At 40.4% G+C, this 16,238-nt stretch overlaps 1 non-coding gene across 1 annotated transcript; it reads left to right on the forward strand.

Annotated features, from left to right (window-relative positions):
- Positions 1-255: 255 nt before the first annotated feature.
- On the forward strand, positions 256-362 carry LOC114085922 (U6 spliceosomal RNA). The gene has a single exon (XR_003581569.1). It is a non-coding gene; the product is annotated as a U6 spliceosomal RNA (small nuclear RNA).
- The last annotated feature ends 15,876 nt before the right edge of the window (positions 363-16,238 follow it).

Consider the following 16,238-nt stretch of genomic DNA (forward strand, 5'->3'; position numbering starts at 1 on the left):
TGTGTGTATATATATATATATATATATATATATATATATATATATATTTAGTGAAAAAAATCCAGTTCATTCATATAACATGGTGGAAGAGATTTCCCTTTAGATAAGTAATTATAATCAAATATCTAAGAAGTAGGTAACTCAAATTGAAAAATAATAAAGAGGGACTCATGGGGGTAGTAAAATATCCCCTTTATGTTAGTGATGTCACAGTCATCAAAGACTCTAGATTTACTATTTTTAAAGGATTAGCAAGTACTGGCTTTAGCAGCATATATACTAAAATTGGAATGATTCAGAGGAGATTAGCATGTATCCTGCACAAGGAAGACATGCAAATTCATGAAGGGTCCATATTTTAAAGAGAAATTAGTAGAAAGATTATTGGGAAGGAGGGGAGAGGAGGGTGGGGGAGGGAGGAGGTTATGATCCAAGTGTATTGTTTCCATGTACCACAATGAACCCACTATTCTGTAGAACTAACATACGCATGAAAAAAAAAAAAAATAGAGCAACCAAAAAACCCAACAACAAAAATAAAGATTAGTGAAAAACTTTTGAAACTATTATATCTTAACTCTGAATTTGAAAAATCTGTTCTTTATTTAAAAGAAATTAAACTCTAAGTCCATTTAGAATTTTCCAGAAAATCTAAATGTTGCCTCTTCCTACTAGGCTGATTAGGCATTAGGTAACATAGATTGTCTCCTGTTACCTAATTGGAGTAGTTTCACTGTCACAGATGAAATTAGGCAGAAAATAGTCACTAAGCCAAGACAAACTGATACCCAGCCATCCTCTAAAGAGATTTGTTTGCTAAGAACTAAAGTAACTGGTAGGACACTTAATAAAGAAACAAAGCTTATTACACAACAAAATATAAATAAAGACTGCCACCATCAACTTCACTTAAAACACACAAACACACGTGTGCGTGCACACCCACACACCCACACATACACACACAAACCTTTAATGTGCTTTGATCTCTGGATTTAAAAAAAGTAAAAAACATTTAACATTAAATTACAAATGTCAGTTTTTAATGCTTTTCCCATAAAATTAAAACATTTATTGTTCCCATTAGGACTCATTCTTTTCCATCACACAATTGTAGGAGAGACTCAGCACAAATGCCAAGCAGTTAGAGGTCTCATTAGAGATTCTTAGGCAGTAGGAGAGGCCGTGGTACAGGGAGCTTAAACACAAGTTTCAATCCAGCAAATATTTTAGAGGCAATATTTTAGATTTGTTTTCATCCAGTGTAAAAATCAGTTCTACAAACACTGAATTTTTCAGCTATCAACTTCTCCAGAGGACCAGTTTTAAAAAGCAAAAGAATAGAAAGCTCTGCTTTTAATTTAACTAAAATGGGAAGAGCATTGAATTATAGAGGAATTAAGATAGGAGGTCCCTTTTTAAAAGAATCTGATGTTGAATTAATTGTACTTAAATTTTTTTATCCATGCAAGGCCTCAACTTCAATATTGATTCATTCTTTACTAGTCACTAATTCCATTCCCTTTCCAGTTTTTGCATACCTCCTTCCTTATGAATTTGACATGCATCCTTGAATCTAAGTCCTCTTAATAGACTTAGTGTTATGTGTGCATACATTTAATTCACATAAACTCTGTTTTGCTATACACAGACACTTCGGTTGGTTGGTTGGTTGGTTGGTTGGATTACACTTAGTAAACTATGTGTCTAAGATCTATTCATGATGTGGTGATGACTCCAGCTTTGTCAAAGCTCTGCTGTTTCTAATTGTTGCAATAGATCTCAGAATGTGCATTCCACTGTATCATATTTTCCATTTCCACTGTCCCACAGTGGTAGATAAGATGGGTTGCTGGCTCCAATGTCCACAGAATGCTTCAATGAGCATTTATGATTATTTCATTCCACAGACAACTCTAAAAGTTTTGGGAGGCATAGACCTTTTGGAAGGGACAGACACATACTTGATTTAACTAACTTTAGCCAGATTTTTTTCCAGGATGTTGCACCAGGCTACACACCCACCAGCAGTACCTGGAGTTTCTTATTTCTTCACATTTCCACCAATTAAGGTTTTCATGTGTATGATTTACTTACTTATTTGTGCTAATCTGATGGGTGTAACCCAGTGTCTCATTTAATTTTAATTTCTCCAATTACCAGTGGATTTGAACATCTCCTAATAGAAGAGGTGGTGATTCAAGTTTCTTCTATTATAAATTGCCGGTTCAGTTCTCTTACCCTTTTAGTGATTGGATTATCTAATTTGATTTATGAGAGTTATTTCTGTATTATAATATTCTTTTCGGTTTTAGACACAGGTATCATCTTTCATCAAGTTGCTATCTGTCTGTTAACTTGGTCTACAGCATCAATCATGGAATGAAAATCCTTGATTTTGATATAATTGAGTCCATAAATTCTTCACACTAATTTGCATCTTGCTTTTTGGTCTTATTTTTTAAAATCCTTCCACATGCTCAAGTCATGAATCTATCTTTCTGTGGTTGTTCCCATTACTTTTTAATTTTACTTTCACAATTACATTTTCACCAGTGAGTGATCTGTAATTTGCATGATGGTCAGGTCACTTCTGTTTTTGCATTATAATAGATATCATTGCAATCAACATATTTATACCTCTAGAGAAGATGTTTTTAATATGAACTTATCAGATAGGGTCCATTTAGGAGACAGAATGCACACCAGTAATTGGAACAGGAAAAACTGAATATAGAAGATTATTAACTTATTATTAACAGGGGGATTAACTACTGAGAAGAAATAAAAGAGAAGTCTAAAGAATCCAGTAAGTGTGAGAGATGATACCCCAAGAAAGACCAAACATGGAAGGGAGCCTCTCTCCCACCACCGGGCGAAGCATGGCTGTGGTCGACTGGAGAGTGGAGGAAGTCGTTGGTTGCACTGGTCTAGAGCCAGATCACAGCTGGCAGGTCAAGGCTGGTGAGCAGGAAACCACAACACAGCACTGAGAAGCAAACTTCTGGTGGGTGGGTGTCATTATGTGTCTTGCATGCTAGAAACTGCATCATTAAAACACAAGAAGGAGCCAGGCACACTCAAATTAGGAAGAGAAGCTCCTTTGTCTCCGAATGTGCCTCCAGTGCCCTCTAAAGATAAAGCTCAAGATTGTGCCAGCTGGATAATGAGAGGTGTTCAGAGGATTCAACTCCAGTAACACATCGTGCATTTGGAACAGAAAGACAGTAAATTGGTAGCTGGTACAATGAGCATCCTTTCATTCATCCTTTGACAATTACAGCCCAATTGTTGAATCTACTTGTTCAGTCCACGTACTCCAACCAGAACACAAACTCTCCCTTAGTAAGATGATTAGTGCAGGAATGATGTGCCTCAGGCTGAGTCTCATCTATCAGCTTATCTAAGCCTTTACTGAATGCAAACATTGCAAGTCATTTCCTTTTGAGCTGGATGTGAGGATGTGAGTCTTTTGCTACTAGGAGCACCACCTATAGAGCCTTAAAATGAAGCGCTTGCAGCAGAAGCACTGTTCAGAGCTGCAGAGCACCTGGGTCCTGAGGTCTGGGTTAAGCCTTACAGACAACCACCTGTGAACTCTTCAATCACGTGAACCAATAAATCCCCACTTTTCTTTATCCCAGTTGGACTAGGTTATTATATTTTCTGTTGCTAGCAACAGAATTAGTCCTGAGTAGCTGGGAACAGTGGTGCTTGCCTGCAATCCCAGCCACTTGGGAGGCTGAGGCAAGAGGACAAGAAGTTCAAGGCCAGCCTGAGCAATGACACAAGACCCTGTCTCAATAACCCATATCCAGGTGCTCTAGATGTAGCTCAGTAGTTTGGTGCTTGCCTAGTGGTTGCATGAGACCCTGGGTTCAATCCCCATCAGTACTTATTTAAAAAAAAATAAAAAAGAAAGAGAGAAAAAAGAAAAAAAATATACTCCCAACTGAAAGTTTCTCAAGTTGTCATCCGAATGAGGAATTTTCAATATGTTTAGTCACAATTTTTCCTGGTAATGATTAGACGTAGTCTCTTAAGTAGATCTTCATCAATATAGAATATAGTCACACATAAGTTATTATAATTTGATGATATATTAATTCACTGAGAAAATATTTCTTAGTTTCTGATATATGGGCATACTCTGCTTGGCACTGGGAGTTGAAGAGTAAACAAGACAGACACAATTCCTTATTTTTCTAGAGCTTATGGTCCAGCAGAGGTTATGGAAATGCACCCTGTTAATAATAACACAGGATGTACACCACATTGGGGATGTCCCAGTGCTTATGGCAACACCGAGGAGGGGGAGGGGCACTTGATCCATACTGAGGTGTGAGGTTGAAATAGAAGCTGAAAAACTTTCTGGAGAAGATAATGTCTAGATAGAGAATTTAGAGATGCATTTTACTTCCTTAACATATGCAAGGACACCTCTGACCATGTGGTCAGCACTATTCTAAGCACATGACAAAGAGGAACACACTCGGTCCTTATAACAATCCTAAGCAGTAGATGATAGAATTATCTTCACTTTACAGATCAGGAAACCGAGGCGTAGAACAATTAAGTGACTTACCCTAGATGTGATAGTTAAGTCATGAGTGTTCATGGAGAAGGTCATGGGAAGCAGGGCTCTGACCCCTGGGGGTGTCACCTTTCCAAAAGAGGTGGTGTCCAGTGACAGTGAGGATCTAGGGGGTGAGGGGGAGGGATGGAAGCACAATGGGCTCCCCCTCCCCCTTCCCTAGGAAGAGAGACCAGCTGAGTCCTGGGAGCTGCCCCTGCAAGGCCAGGCTTGCCACGTGGCCGACAGTCTGATGACATGGGGCAGACTGTACTGAGTCTCCAGGAGCCAGGACATTGCCCATGCTGCCTTGCTGAGGACCATGAGAGGTATTTAATAATTGGCAAACTGCAGAGAGGAAGGGACAGGAAGGGTGACTGCCTGGTGAGAAAAGAGACGATGTTGTCAGGGATCTGGAAGAAAGGATGAAGTACCTAGGAGGCGACTTCCTCCTGGGGATGAGGGTGTTATGGTTTAGGTATGTCCCCCACAAGCTCCTGTATAAGACAATGCAAAAAAGGATAGCGGTGAAATGATGGGGTTATGACAGCCTTGACCTAATCAGTGCATTATTCCCCTGACAGGGATTAACTGGGTGGTAACCATGGGCAGGTAGGGTGTAGCTGGAGAAGCTGGGTTGCTTGGGTTGTGCACTTGGGGTTTCTATTTTGTTGGTGGTGAAGGGAATCTCTCTGCTTCCTGGTGCCATGTCCTGATCCATTTCCCTCTGCCACACCATAAAGTTCTGCCTCTCCTGGGGCTGCCAGGAATAGAGCCAGCCATCTATGGACTGGTATTTCTGAAACCATGAGCTCCAAAATAAATTCCCCCTCTAAAATTGATCTTGTCAGGTCTTTTGGTCACAGAAATGAAAAGGATGACTAAATCAAGGTACTATCCAAAAGTTTCACAGGGGGCGGAGGGGTAGGGGGGGATCTACATGATCAGATTTCTATTTAAGATCTCTCTGGCCCTTGTGAAAGGAAAGCGGGTGTTCTGTTAGGGGCAACTGTGATAATCTAGGAGTTTTTGTCTTCCTGGGCTGCCATAAAAAATACCATAGACTAGAGAGTTCAAGATCAGGCAACAATGTATAAATTTAGAGTGGACACAAACATTCAGCCCCTAACACCAGTAAGAGATTCTAATGTACCTGGATGTGGGTTATTGAGCCATAGGAATGGGGTGACATGGCTACTTTTAGGAGGTCAATTTGACAGAAGGAGAGAATGGTTTGATGTATTCCTAAGGGAGACAGAATTTTGATCCCTAGAGTATCTTGGCACTTGTCCACTAAGGTGAGGAATACAGGAGGATGCACAGGTTCCTGACTTCTGCCTTTGACCCATTTGATTTTGAATTATCTACGGGAAATTCTAGCAGGAAGTGAGTACACCTGAGGCTGAGAACATCTCATCTGGAAATTAAGAGTCATCTTATCACCTCCTGGCTCACAAGCCAACAGAAACTTCAGCAATGAAAGAGTAAGCAGGAAATCACTTATAAAATTATTATTGAATAAAAAGGAAAACAGTCCAAAGGCAATAATAAAGCTGCTTAAGGGATGATCAGATAAAGAGGAGCTTACAGAAAAGACTGAATAAATGGGGCTAGAGGTGGGATGAAAGAGTAAAGGAGGAAGCATCTGTTTCTGTGCCTTTTCTAGTTTCTTGGAGCTGTGATCTTTATATTCCTTAGGTCTGGGTCAAATATCATTGAAAAACTTAACAGATTAAATATTCACAATTGGTAATTACTTTTTTATTTGTTCTTATTAATTATACGTGACAATAGAATGTATTTTGACATATTATACATACATGGAGTATAACTTCTCATTCTTCTGGTTGTCCATGATGTAGAATTCCATTGGTCACGTAATCATATTGTTATAGTTAAAGCTTCGTCCCATGACTTCCAGACCACTCATGTATAATTGAATCAAGACTTTATTGAAGCACACTAGTGGCTGCTGACTGGACATAGAGCTGTTCCCCTGATCAGCCCCGAACAATTGCAAGGGCGCTCCTTATAATCCTGAAAACCGCAAAAGGGATGTTTGGGGGTCTAGCCAATGCAAGCAAGCCAGGTTACAGAAGCGGGAGAGTGCAGTCAAGCAGCAGGAAGCCTAACCAGTCACAGTTATCCCAGTCACCCCAGTTACAGAAACAGAGCCCCGTTACCCTAGTTACAGAAACAATGCCCCATTAGGTAGTTCCGTGTTCTTAAAGGTTTCGATAGCAAAAGGAAAAGAATATCTTGCCCCTGTCATGACCCTTCTACTTAGCATGGTTGTTTTACAGGATGAAGTCATAAAGCAAAATGGAGTCACATTTGCTTCTACTATCACAATATATGCACTCAGGAACGTAATGTCCCATTCATTCCATTACCTTTTCTATTCCCACTCCCTCTGCCTTCTGAATACCACTCAGCCATAAAGAGAGGTGAAACTATGGCATTTGCCGGGAAATGGAGGGAACTGGAGACTATTGTCTAAGTGAGATAAGCCAATCCCAAAAAACCAAAGGCCAAATGTTCTCTCTGATGCATGGATATATCACAATAAAGGGGATTAGGAGAGAATAGAAATATTTGGTAATTAATTTCACAGTAAGAAGCTCATTGTTGACCTAAGCAAGAGCAATTTCAGTAAGGAGGAAGGAGGAGTGGGTGGGACACACATCACATTCCTTTGAAGAGTGAATAAAGGGTGAAGAAAGTGAAAACAAGAAATTAAAATTTTCCTTTCTAGAAATTTCCTGGGAAATGAAGGAGGATGAAGCTGAAGGTAGACTTGAGTTTGAAGAAGAGTTTTAAAAAGAAAAAAAAGAGAGAGAAGTACATATTTAAAAGTTAATAGGAAAGAGCCAGTGAAACAAGGAAGGTCCCCGAGAAGACAGGGCTGGAAGGGATCCAGAGAGGAGATGGAAGGATTGACTTCCAACAGCAGCAAGCACTTGCCTTCCATTATAAGAGATGGAAAAGAGAAGGGGTAAGGAAGAAAGGAAGTATGATTTGGGGGACAGGAGATGGAAGATGTCTGATGGTTGCTATTTTGTGTGTGTGAACATGGAGGCAAATTCACTTTCTAAGTGTGATGGGACAGGGGATTTGAGGTATGCAGAGCAGTCCTTTGTGAACTATGGAAGAACAGATTAGAGAGGTTAAGGAGCTGCACTGAGGGCCCAGTCGTGGCTAGGCTCATGGTTGTGAAGAGGTGCAGATCCTTAAGGTGAGGAATTCTCTCTCCCAGTCCTTATCAGCCTTGACCCTCCTGGGTGCCTAGGCCAGACGCAGGACTCTGGGGAATCCCAAAAGACCAGATGCAGCCACCTGCTGCCCCAAGAGTCCAATCAGAGGAAAAACACCATCCAGGTAGGATCGTCTCTCCTCAAAGAGACATCCTCTCCTTACCACCTGCAACGCCATGCATAAATCTCTAACATGGATGGACAGAGACGGTTACTCTGCTCTTTTAGAGATAAAGGGCTTTAGATCCCTCCCAGCTTTGTTTATAAACGCATCAGGAATGGATTATTCGTTCATTTGCTTTGTATTATCTATTTTAAATTAGAATTCCACAGGAAACCTTTTTTTTTAATTGTATTTGTGAAAAAAAGACATTTGACTTGAAAAAATAAATAATAATAAAGGAAAGTAGGAAAACTGAAGTAAATTTATTGTAAACACTTTTGCAGTGATGTCCTCCCATACATTTAGGGAACGAAAAATCAATGTAGTATATCAGTGGGGGGGGGGGAATGGCTGTTAATCTTTTTTAATCTCTTACCTTTTTCTTGCCTGGTGAACTTTTTCTCCACCCATAACCCACTAGCCATTTATGTTCCTCATAAAGCATCAGGTTGCACACAAGTAGGCAGCAAAACTGACCTTTATATTTATTGTTTCTCTTGGACACAATGTTTTTATTTTCCACTCAGTCCCTGCATACGATTCATCCTCTTATTATTCAATAAAATATTATTGACTTACTATAAAAAAAAAAAACAGAGTCTAATCACAGAGACAAGTGGTGGAGAAGCAAGAAAGGAATTTATTACTCAGTGTGGCCACACTGGGAAGAATAGAGGAGTTGCCTCCTAAGCCCTGGCTCAGGTTACAGAGAGGAGCTTCAGCATGGTCTAGGGCAAGGACAATAAAGGGGCGCAAGAAGCATCCACAGTCAAGCAATCCAGGATGATTGATCATTTTCTCAAGTTTGGTTCTCAAGGACCTGTTGGCTCCGGAGGAAACTTACTACTTGAGGAGGTAATTCCATTCCTACCATGAGGTGATTGCTCCCACTTGGAGAGGACAGACTTGATTCCTTCCCATCATGGGATAATTTCCCCTGTGTGCGGGGGGCAACTTCAGTTCCCACCAAGGGATGATCTGCCTACAAGACTCACTGAACCTGGAATCTTGAAAATAATTTTAGTGACTCTTATCTTGGTGTCTTTCAGCTTTAAAGAGGGACAAGAGAGGTTGGGTAAATTCAGGGCTAATCAACCTTATAGGACCAATCTTTCAACGGACATTTCTTAATGATTAGCAGGAATCTGACCCAAAAGTTTCAGGTAGCAAAGGAAGCAGCTTCAGGCCCAGGTGACAGTCATTATTTTTAGTAAAGCGGGCTTTGAATCTCTGTTACAGTGCAAACATGGAGAAAACCAGGAAATGATGCTTTCGTTGGATTTTCTACTCATTTGTGATTTTTCTAAAAGCTCAGTCATCCACTTCAGTGAGATTTTAAAAATTAATTAGCATGAATTCTCTCCTTTAATTTTATCCTGATTTTTTGTTCTCTTTCTCTAACTGTTCTTGACTAACACTCCTGATAACCAAAATATCCTATAATTTATTTTTCCTATGGATGCTGTAATCAATTACTATGAATTCTGTGGCTTAAAACAACACAAATTTATATTCTTACACTAATGGAGGTCAGAAGTCCAATATTAGTTTCACTGGCCCTAAATCAAGGTGTCAGAAGGGTCCTGCCGTTCATTCCAGAGCTTCCAGGGAAGCATCTGTTTCCTTGCCTCTTCTAGCTTTCTAGGGCTGTGTTCATGCATTCCTTCGCACATTCTTTATTTCGTTCATGGCTTATGGACCATCCCTCACTCATCAGAGTACGAATAGCACCCCATTTGAGCCATCTTCTATTGTCTAATCAGATCCCTCCTGCCCCTTTCTAGGAGAACATTGAGATTGGATTTAAGTCCCACCTCAATAGACCAGTCTAATTTTTGCCACCTCAAAATCCTTAACTTGATCACATCTGCAAAGCCTCTTGTATAATATAAGGTAAGATGCACGGGTTTCAGAGGTTAAGAGCTGCATACCTCAGAGGGCTATTATCCAGCCTACCACATCTGGTATTTCATGCTAGAATTGCAAATCCTCCATGACACTGGAAGATGTCTGAAAATACTATAGGCTGTAGGAAACAGCTACTGATGATAATATATGATGCTGTGAACTCCACCCGTGGGGAACAAAGAGCAGACCAAACTGAAATGTAGATTCTAAGAAAGTAGATTAGGTATAAAGTTTGAATTCTATGAATTTGTTCTAAGGTGGTTATTGACCAAGAACGAAATCAACCTAGAGGAGAACAAATAAAATCACACTCATTTATTTGGGGCTACTTAGAATTGCAATCCAGGAAAACACGATTTTAAACAGTCTTGAAAATGTGCTCCAAGGTATTACAAAATAGCAGTTGTTCTATAGCTTTAAACCACAAAAGGACTGGAAATTACACCACTTGTTAGAAATTATGATTGGTGCTGGCTGTTAAGATGTCTTTTTTTTAAATAATTTTTTATACTTTATTTTTTTCTTATATGGTACTGAGGATCGAACTCAGGACCTCAAATGTGCTAGGTGATCACTCTACCGTTGAGCCACAACCCCACCCCCAAGATGTCTTTTTGAAAAAGAAGTTAAGATGTCTTTTGTAAGAAAAGTATTCAGAGCTGGGTGTGGTGGCGCATACCTGTAATCCCAGCAATTTGGGAAGTTGAGGCAGGAGGATGGAAAGTTCAAGGCCAGTCTCAGCAAATTAGTGAGGACCTAAGCAACTTAGTGAGCCCCTGTCTCAAAATGAAATCTAAAAAACAGGCTGGTGATGTGGCTCAGTGGTTAAGTACTCCTGTGTTCAATCCCTGCAATCCCTGGTACTGAAAGAGAGCAAAGCTAAGAGCGAGAGTGAGAAGGAGGGAGAGGGAAGAAAGAAGGAAGGAAGGAGAGAGAGAGAGAGAGAGAGAGAGAGAAATTAATAAATAAATAAATTAATTAATTTAGTGTTGGTCTCAGTCACTGTTAGTTTTGCAGAAGCGGTGGGTCCATTGTCCTAAAGTCAGCAGAGGGTAACAAATATTACTTCCGGAATCTGATTTGGCTCAGCCCTGATAAGTCAGCTTGGATGCTGGGTAAGGGAGAAGGGTATAACTGTGGCCCAGTTCAAATTTTCAGCTGCAGAAGTATCTGAGATCTGATTAACAGTGGCCTTCCAACTCCATTTAAGTGTCCCAAACCAATGGTATTCCAATTTGAATGTTTTCCCTTGATAGAGCAAACAGAAAATAAATGTGTTATTTTGCAGGTTGAGATTGAAAAAGTGAAGACACTGAAACATAAGAGGGAAAGTTGTTACCTCCCTCCCTGCAGCAAAGAAAACCACAGCCCAGCTTTCTTCCCTCCAGTGCCGCTGAACACAGTCACGGCTAATCTGTGTCATACTTGCCAAAGCTTTGCTCCTGGTTATCCCAGACATGCTTAAGGAATTTGTTAACCTTAACAAATAAGATTTTTATACTTCTGCATTTCATTGCTTTTTACTTTCCATCATAAAACGAGCAATTTTCTGGGACAAAGAAGGTCCTTGACTGGCATCACGACACTGTACCTCTGAACCAATTTCAGCTTCTTCCATGTCACAGTGCTCCTGAAATCGCCCGGGTCAGTCCTGCATGAGCATTCACCAGGGGTATTATGACAGCTCAATGCAAACCCAAAGTATTACAAGAAACCTTTCCAGGCATTAGAAAGGCTGGGAATGAAAATTATTTTCATTTAGAAATCCTGACATCATTCTTCAAAAAGTATCTGCTTTATGTTAAATGACTTATGGAGCAGAGAAGGTTGGAGAGTTGCCAGCATCTACACCTCCTCCTATTGTTCCTATTCCTAGATATTGGAATTAGAATACCCCAACATCCTCAGTTTATATCCAAAATTTTATATAAAATAATATAAGGATATCATAATCAAAACAGAAACTTTCATATGTCAATCAACAGTACCAATGACATAAACTTATCTCATACATAGACGCATGAAGACATGTTTGCATGGGGGCCAAGGGACCTGGGTGCCATCCTGATTCCAGCCCTGGCCCTAGTGTGATACTGTGCCATGTTGATAAACACATCTTCCCCATCTGGACTTCACATTTCTTAGCTGTAAAGTAGATGACTTGCATTAGATGATTTCAGTGGTTTCTCTTTCATATCCACTGCCATATAATTTTACCCACATGTCAGGAGACATTATAGCCAATTATTTAAGGATCTATAAAATTTTTAGCTTGGATTATCATAGAAAATGTGTCTATCAGACATCTCTGCACAGACATTTGAGTGCCATTCCTATAATTACCAACTGATAACCTTGCAATCTTTGTCATACAAGCTGATTTACATGCTCCATTTTCAGGACCACAGATTGCTCAGTGGCCTACCAGCTGTCCATTAGCACCAAGAACTCTGAAAACACTGACGTTATTAAACTACCAGTGCCCATACCCATCCTTCCTTCTGCACCCTTTTCCCTATGTATCTCGTGCTTGCTGGAGTAAGGCAGAGGTGAGGATCCCCCACCTTTGTAGTAGATACCTCCTTGAGTAAACTTTCCCTGCCCCAAGCATTGGCATTCAGTAATTGGTTGGTTGCTGCACTTTGGGTACATGAAGTCTGATTTTAGTGTTCAGTCACAGGTTTGCTACCCAGCATTTTACTGGGGAGGTCATGCCCTTTTGAAAATGCTTAAACATTTAAAACATAAAGTTACATACTATATTAAAGACTATATATATTTGATACCAGAGACTGAACCCAGGGGCACTTAACGAGTGAGCCATATCCCCAGCCCTTTTTCTATATTTTATTTAGAGACAAGGTCTCGCTAAATTGCTTAAGGCTTTGCTAAACTACTGAGGCTGACTTTGAACTCATGACCCCTCCTGCCTCAGCCTCTCAAGCCACTGGTATTACAGGTGTGCACCACTGTGCTGGGTAATATTTTTTTAAATTTTTAATTGGTACATATTAGTGGGATTCATTGTTATATATTCTACAAGCACAAACATAATTTGGTCAATTTTATTTCCCACTACTCCCCGGTGTCCCTCTCTGCCTCCCTCCCCCAGTCTCCTTCCTTCTATTTTCACGAGTTTCTCCCCCTCCCTTTTTTCCTTCTAGCTTCTATATATGAGAAGAAACAATACCCTTGGGAATATTTTTTCTTAATAAAACGAATTTCATCTCTTTAAAGTTTAAAAAGTTATCTTGAGGATGATGGGAATATAGTATACATAATACATTCAGCCTTGAAAAAATATTTTCCAGGATTTCACACCAAGAACTATTTAAACATTTAAATTACAATAGGCTTTGCAAGTTTTATCAAAGATGAGGAGATGGCTAAAATCACAGATTGGAAACTGCGGGTCAGATCTACCTGCAGATATTTTAGTTCAGCCCACGCAGGATCTTAAAATTTCACAAATTTCACCATAAAAAAATGTGAACTTGGAGGCTTTAGAAAAATGGGAAGATTAGGTCACATGGGAATATTTTCCCACTTACGCCACCCAGCAGAACCTGAGTAGTAGAAGTTGTCTTTTTGGAGTCACAGTGCCCTGCTCTGCCATCCACACCTCTCCCTACTGTCTCTCCAGCGCATATCTTTCAATCACTTCCTGCCCCGGAGCAATTCAAATTTGCTCCTTCTGCCTTGAACAAAGGGAATTGATCTGAAGGGGAGAACACTCCCTCCTCACTTACAGCTCCTTCTTTTAGGAAATGCCAAACTGACAAGTAGGAAGTATAGCAGGAACCCCCAGGCAACATGAGCAGAAAGGGACATTGAAGAAGGACCTCGGCGTGGGTGTGATGATGTGAATATATATTTGGTCTTCCTTCTAGTTTCCTGGCGCACAAGTCCTAAGGCCCTTGGAATCTCCTGACTGATGACGTTTTTGTATTCTACTGAATTTACTGATGGCTGGGGACTCCTGGTTAGCCTTAGAATAAGGGCTGGTCACCACAAAGACCCTGGTAAGATTAGAAGGTTGGGATGTTTGCCCCACTTCCCCAACCTAAGGGGAAAAGAGAGGGGCTTAAGATAAAGTTGGCCAGTGGTTTCCTCCGTCATTCTCATGTAGCAAAGCCACAGTAATGGAATGGGTTCCCAGAGCCTCACACAGCTGAACATTGTCTGAGTACCCAGAAGGGCAGCAGGGGTTCCCAGAAGGTGCTGCGCTGATGGACAGGGCAGCGAAGCCCTGTGCATCCTTCCCCATGCCTTGCCCTACCCATCCTCCTCTTCATCTGGTATTTTTCTGTATTCTTTGTGAGATCCTTTGTAATATACCAGTGGACACGTTTCCCTGAGTTCCGTTAAGTCACTCTAACCAATTAGTCAAGCCAAAGAGGAGCTCATGGAAACCACAGTTTATATCTGATTGATGAGCTAGCTGCATCTGAAGTGGGCACAGACTTGTAGGATCTGACACTCCAGGTTAATAGTGTCAGAATTGAAGACACTCAGTTGGCCTCACTGCCGGAGAACTGCTTCCTTGGTGTGTGGAGAGAGGATCCCAACACACATACACACACACACACACACACACACACACCCTGCTGCAGGAAGCACGTGAAAGCATACTGGGAAAACGGAGCTTCAGATGTGTTCTTGTGTCTGTCCAATGGTAAGAGTCAGCCCTGCACTTACAGAAAATGGCCAAGATCCTAATGCCTGCCTTACAAGAGTGATCCCCATTCTTTCAGTTGTCGCTAACTGCACAGGCCACGTTTACAATGACATCAATTTTTCTTCTTGAAATGTGTGCTACAGGGTCTACAAAATAGGGGTTTTAGTAGCTACAATGCCTAAGCAGAGATAAAATAATTCTGGAAAGATAGGCTCCAATTTGCCTGAAAATACATGGTTTGAAATGAAACTTGCCCCAGCACAAGGACAAATAACATTTCCACATTATAGTTTTGGCACCATTGGGTATAGATATTCCAGTATAATTTTGTAGCTAGTAATATATTCACATGCTTCAAACACCAAAAACTGTCCTATGAATTGAGATCATAAAATGGCTACACTTTGGTTCAGAGCCCTCCCACCCCCAAATGGAGCTGGGTAGTCATCGAAGGAGTAAAATCCGGGCACATCTTCACCTGAACATTTATAAAACTGGGCCAAGTCAGAGGAAGCAACATCTGGGACCCTAGCTAATTCTCACTGCATTTGAGATAGTGCAACTTCGATAGCCAGTGGACTTCTGGACCCGAAAACTGACCATTTGCCTCTGCTAGTCATAAGTTGGGCAAAACAACTTGCGCAGTTGCAGTTTTTGCCTTCTTCTCTCTTCCACAGAACACAGCCCAGCTGTTACTGGATGCTGTGTCTCCCAATATTGCAATTCCTTAAAAGACCCTGAATAAATTACCTTCTGCTTTAGTCTGAAACTGGGTCCATTTCGGATTTACCAGCTGCTCCCATCATCCTGTCCTCACCACACACACAGAGATCTTGTTTCAGAGAAACTTTATGCAAACAGGAGCAAATAGAGGTACATTCTTTTCTTCCCCCTCACCCTTAAAATAATGGATAACTTAATCTATAGTTGTACCTTGCTTCTTTTAATTTGTCAATATATCCTCAAGCTTATGTCTTAGTAATGGATAAAAGGCCCACTAATTCCTCTGCACCATTATATAAATATGCTATAATTCATTTAGTTGATCTCTATTAATGGACAGTTGGATATCTTCTAGTCTGCTTCTACAAACAGTGCCACATGGAAAAACCATTAACGTGTGTGTGTGTTCATACATACATGCATTACTATAGAAAAAATTTCTAGAATTGGAAGTGTCAGTGTCAAGATATACGAAGCATTTGTAATTTTGCACTAATTTAACTCATACCACTACCAAATGGCCCTTCACAAGGATGACACTAATTTATCTTCTGCCCACTAATGTTTGAGAGGGCCTATTTCCCCACAGCCTTATCTAAAAATATATTAATTCAGGGAATTTCATGGGCCAACAATCTATCCTACTTATCTATTCATACAGTGATAACTCATGGTTTTAATTATGAAGAGTTTATTGTTTGTGTATTTGGTAAAGTTAGTCCCCACTGAGTATTCTTCTTTCATTGAACTTTTGAAGAATTCTCAGATTTTTCTTCTTTGTATGCAGGGTTAGGAATCACTTTGATTGGCTCTTCTGATTTAGTAGTCATTTTTCCATTATTGTTATAAATACTTGAGGTAATCAACCTGTATAGTGGAAAGGTTTATTTGGGCTCACATTTTTGGAGGTTTCAGTCCATGATTAGTTGGTGCATTGCT

The sequence above is a fragment of the Marmota flaviventris genome, chromosome 3 (genome assembly GCF_047511675.1).
Source record: "Marmota flaviventris isolate mMarFla1 chromosome 3, mMarFla1.hap1, whole genome shotgun sequence".
NCBI classification, from domain to species: Eukaryota; Metazoa; Chordata; class Mammalia; order Rodentia; family Sciuridae; genus Marmota; species Marmota flaviventris.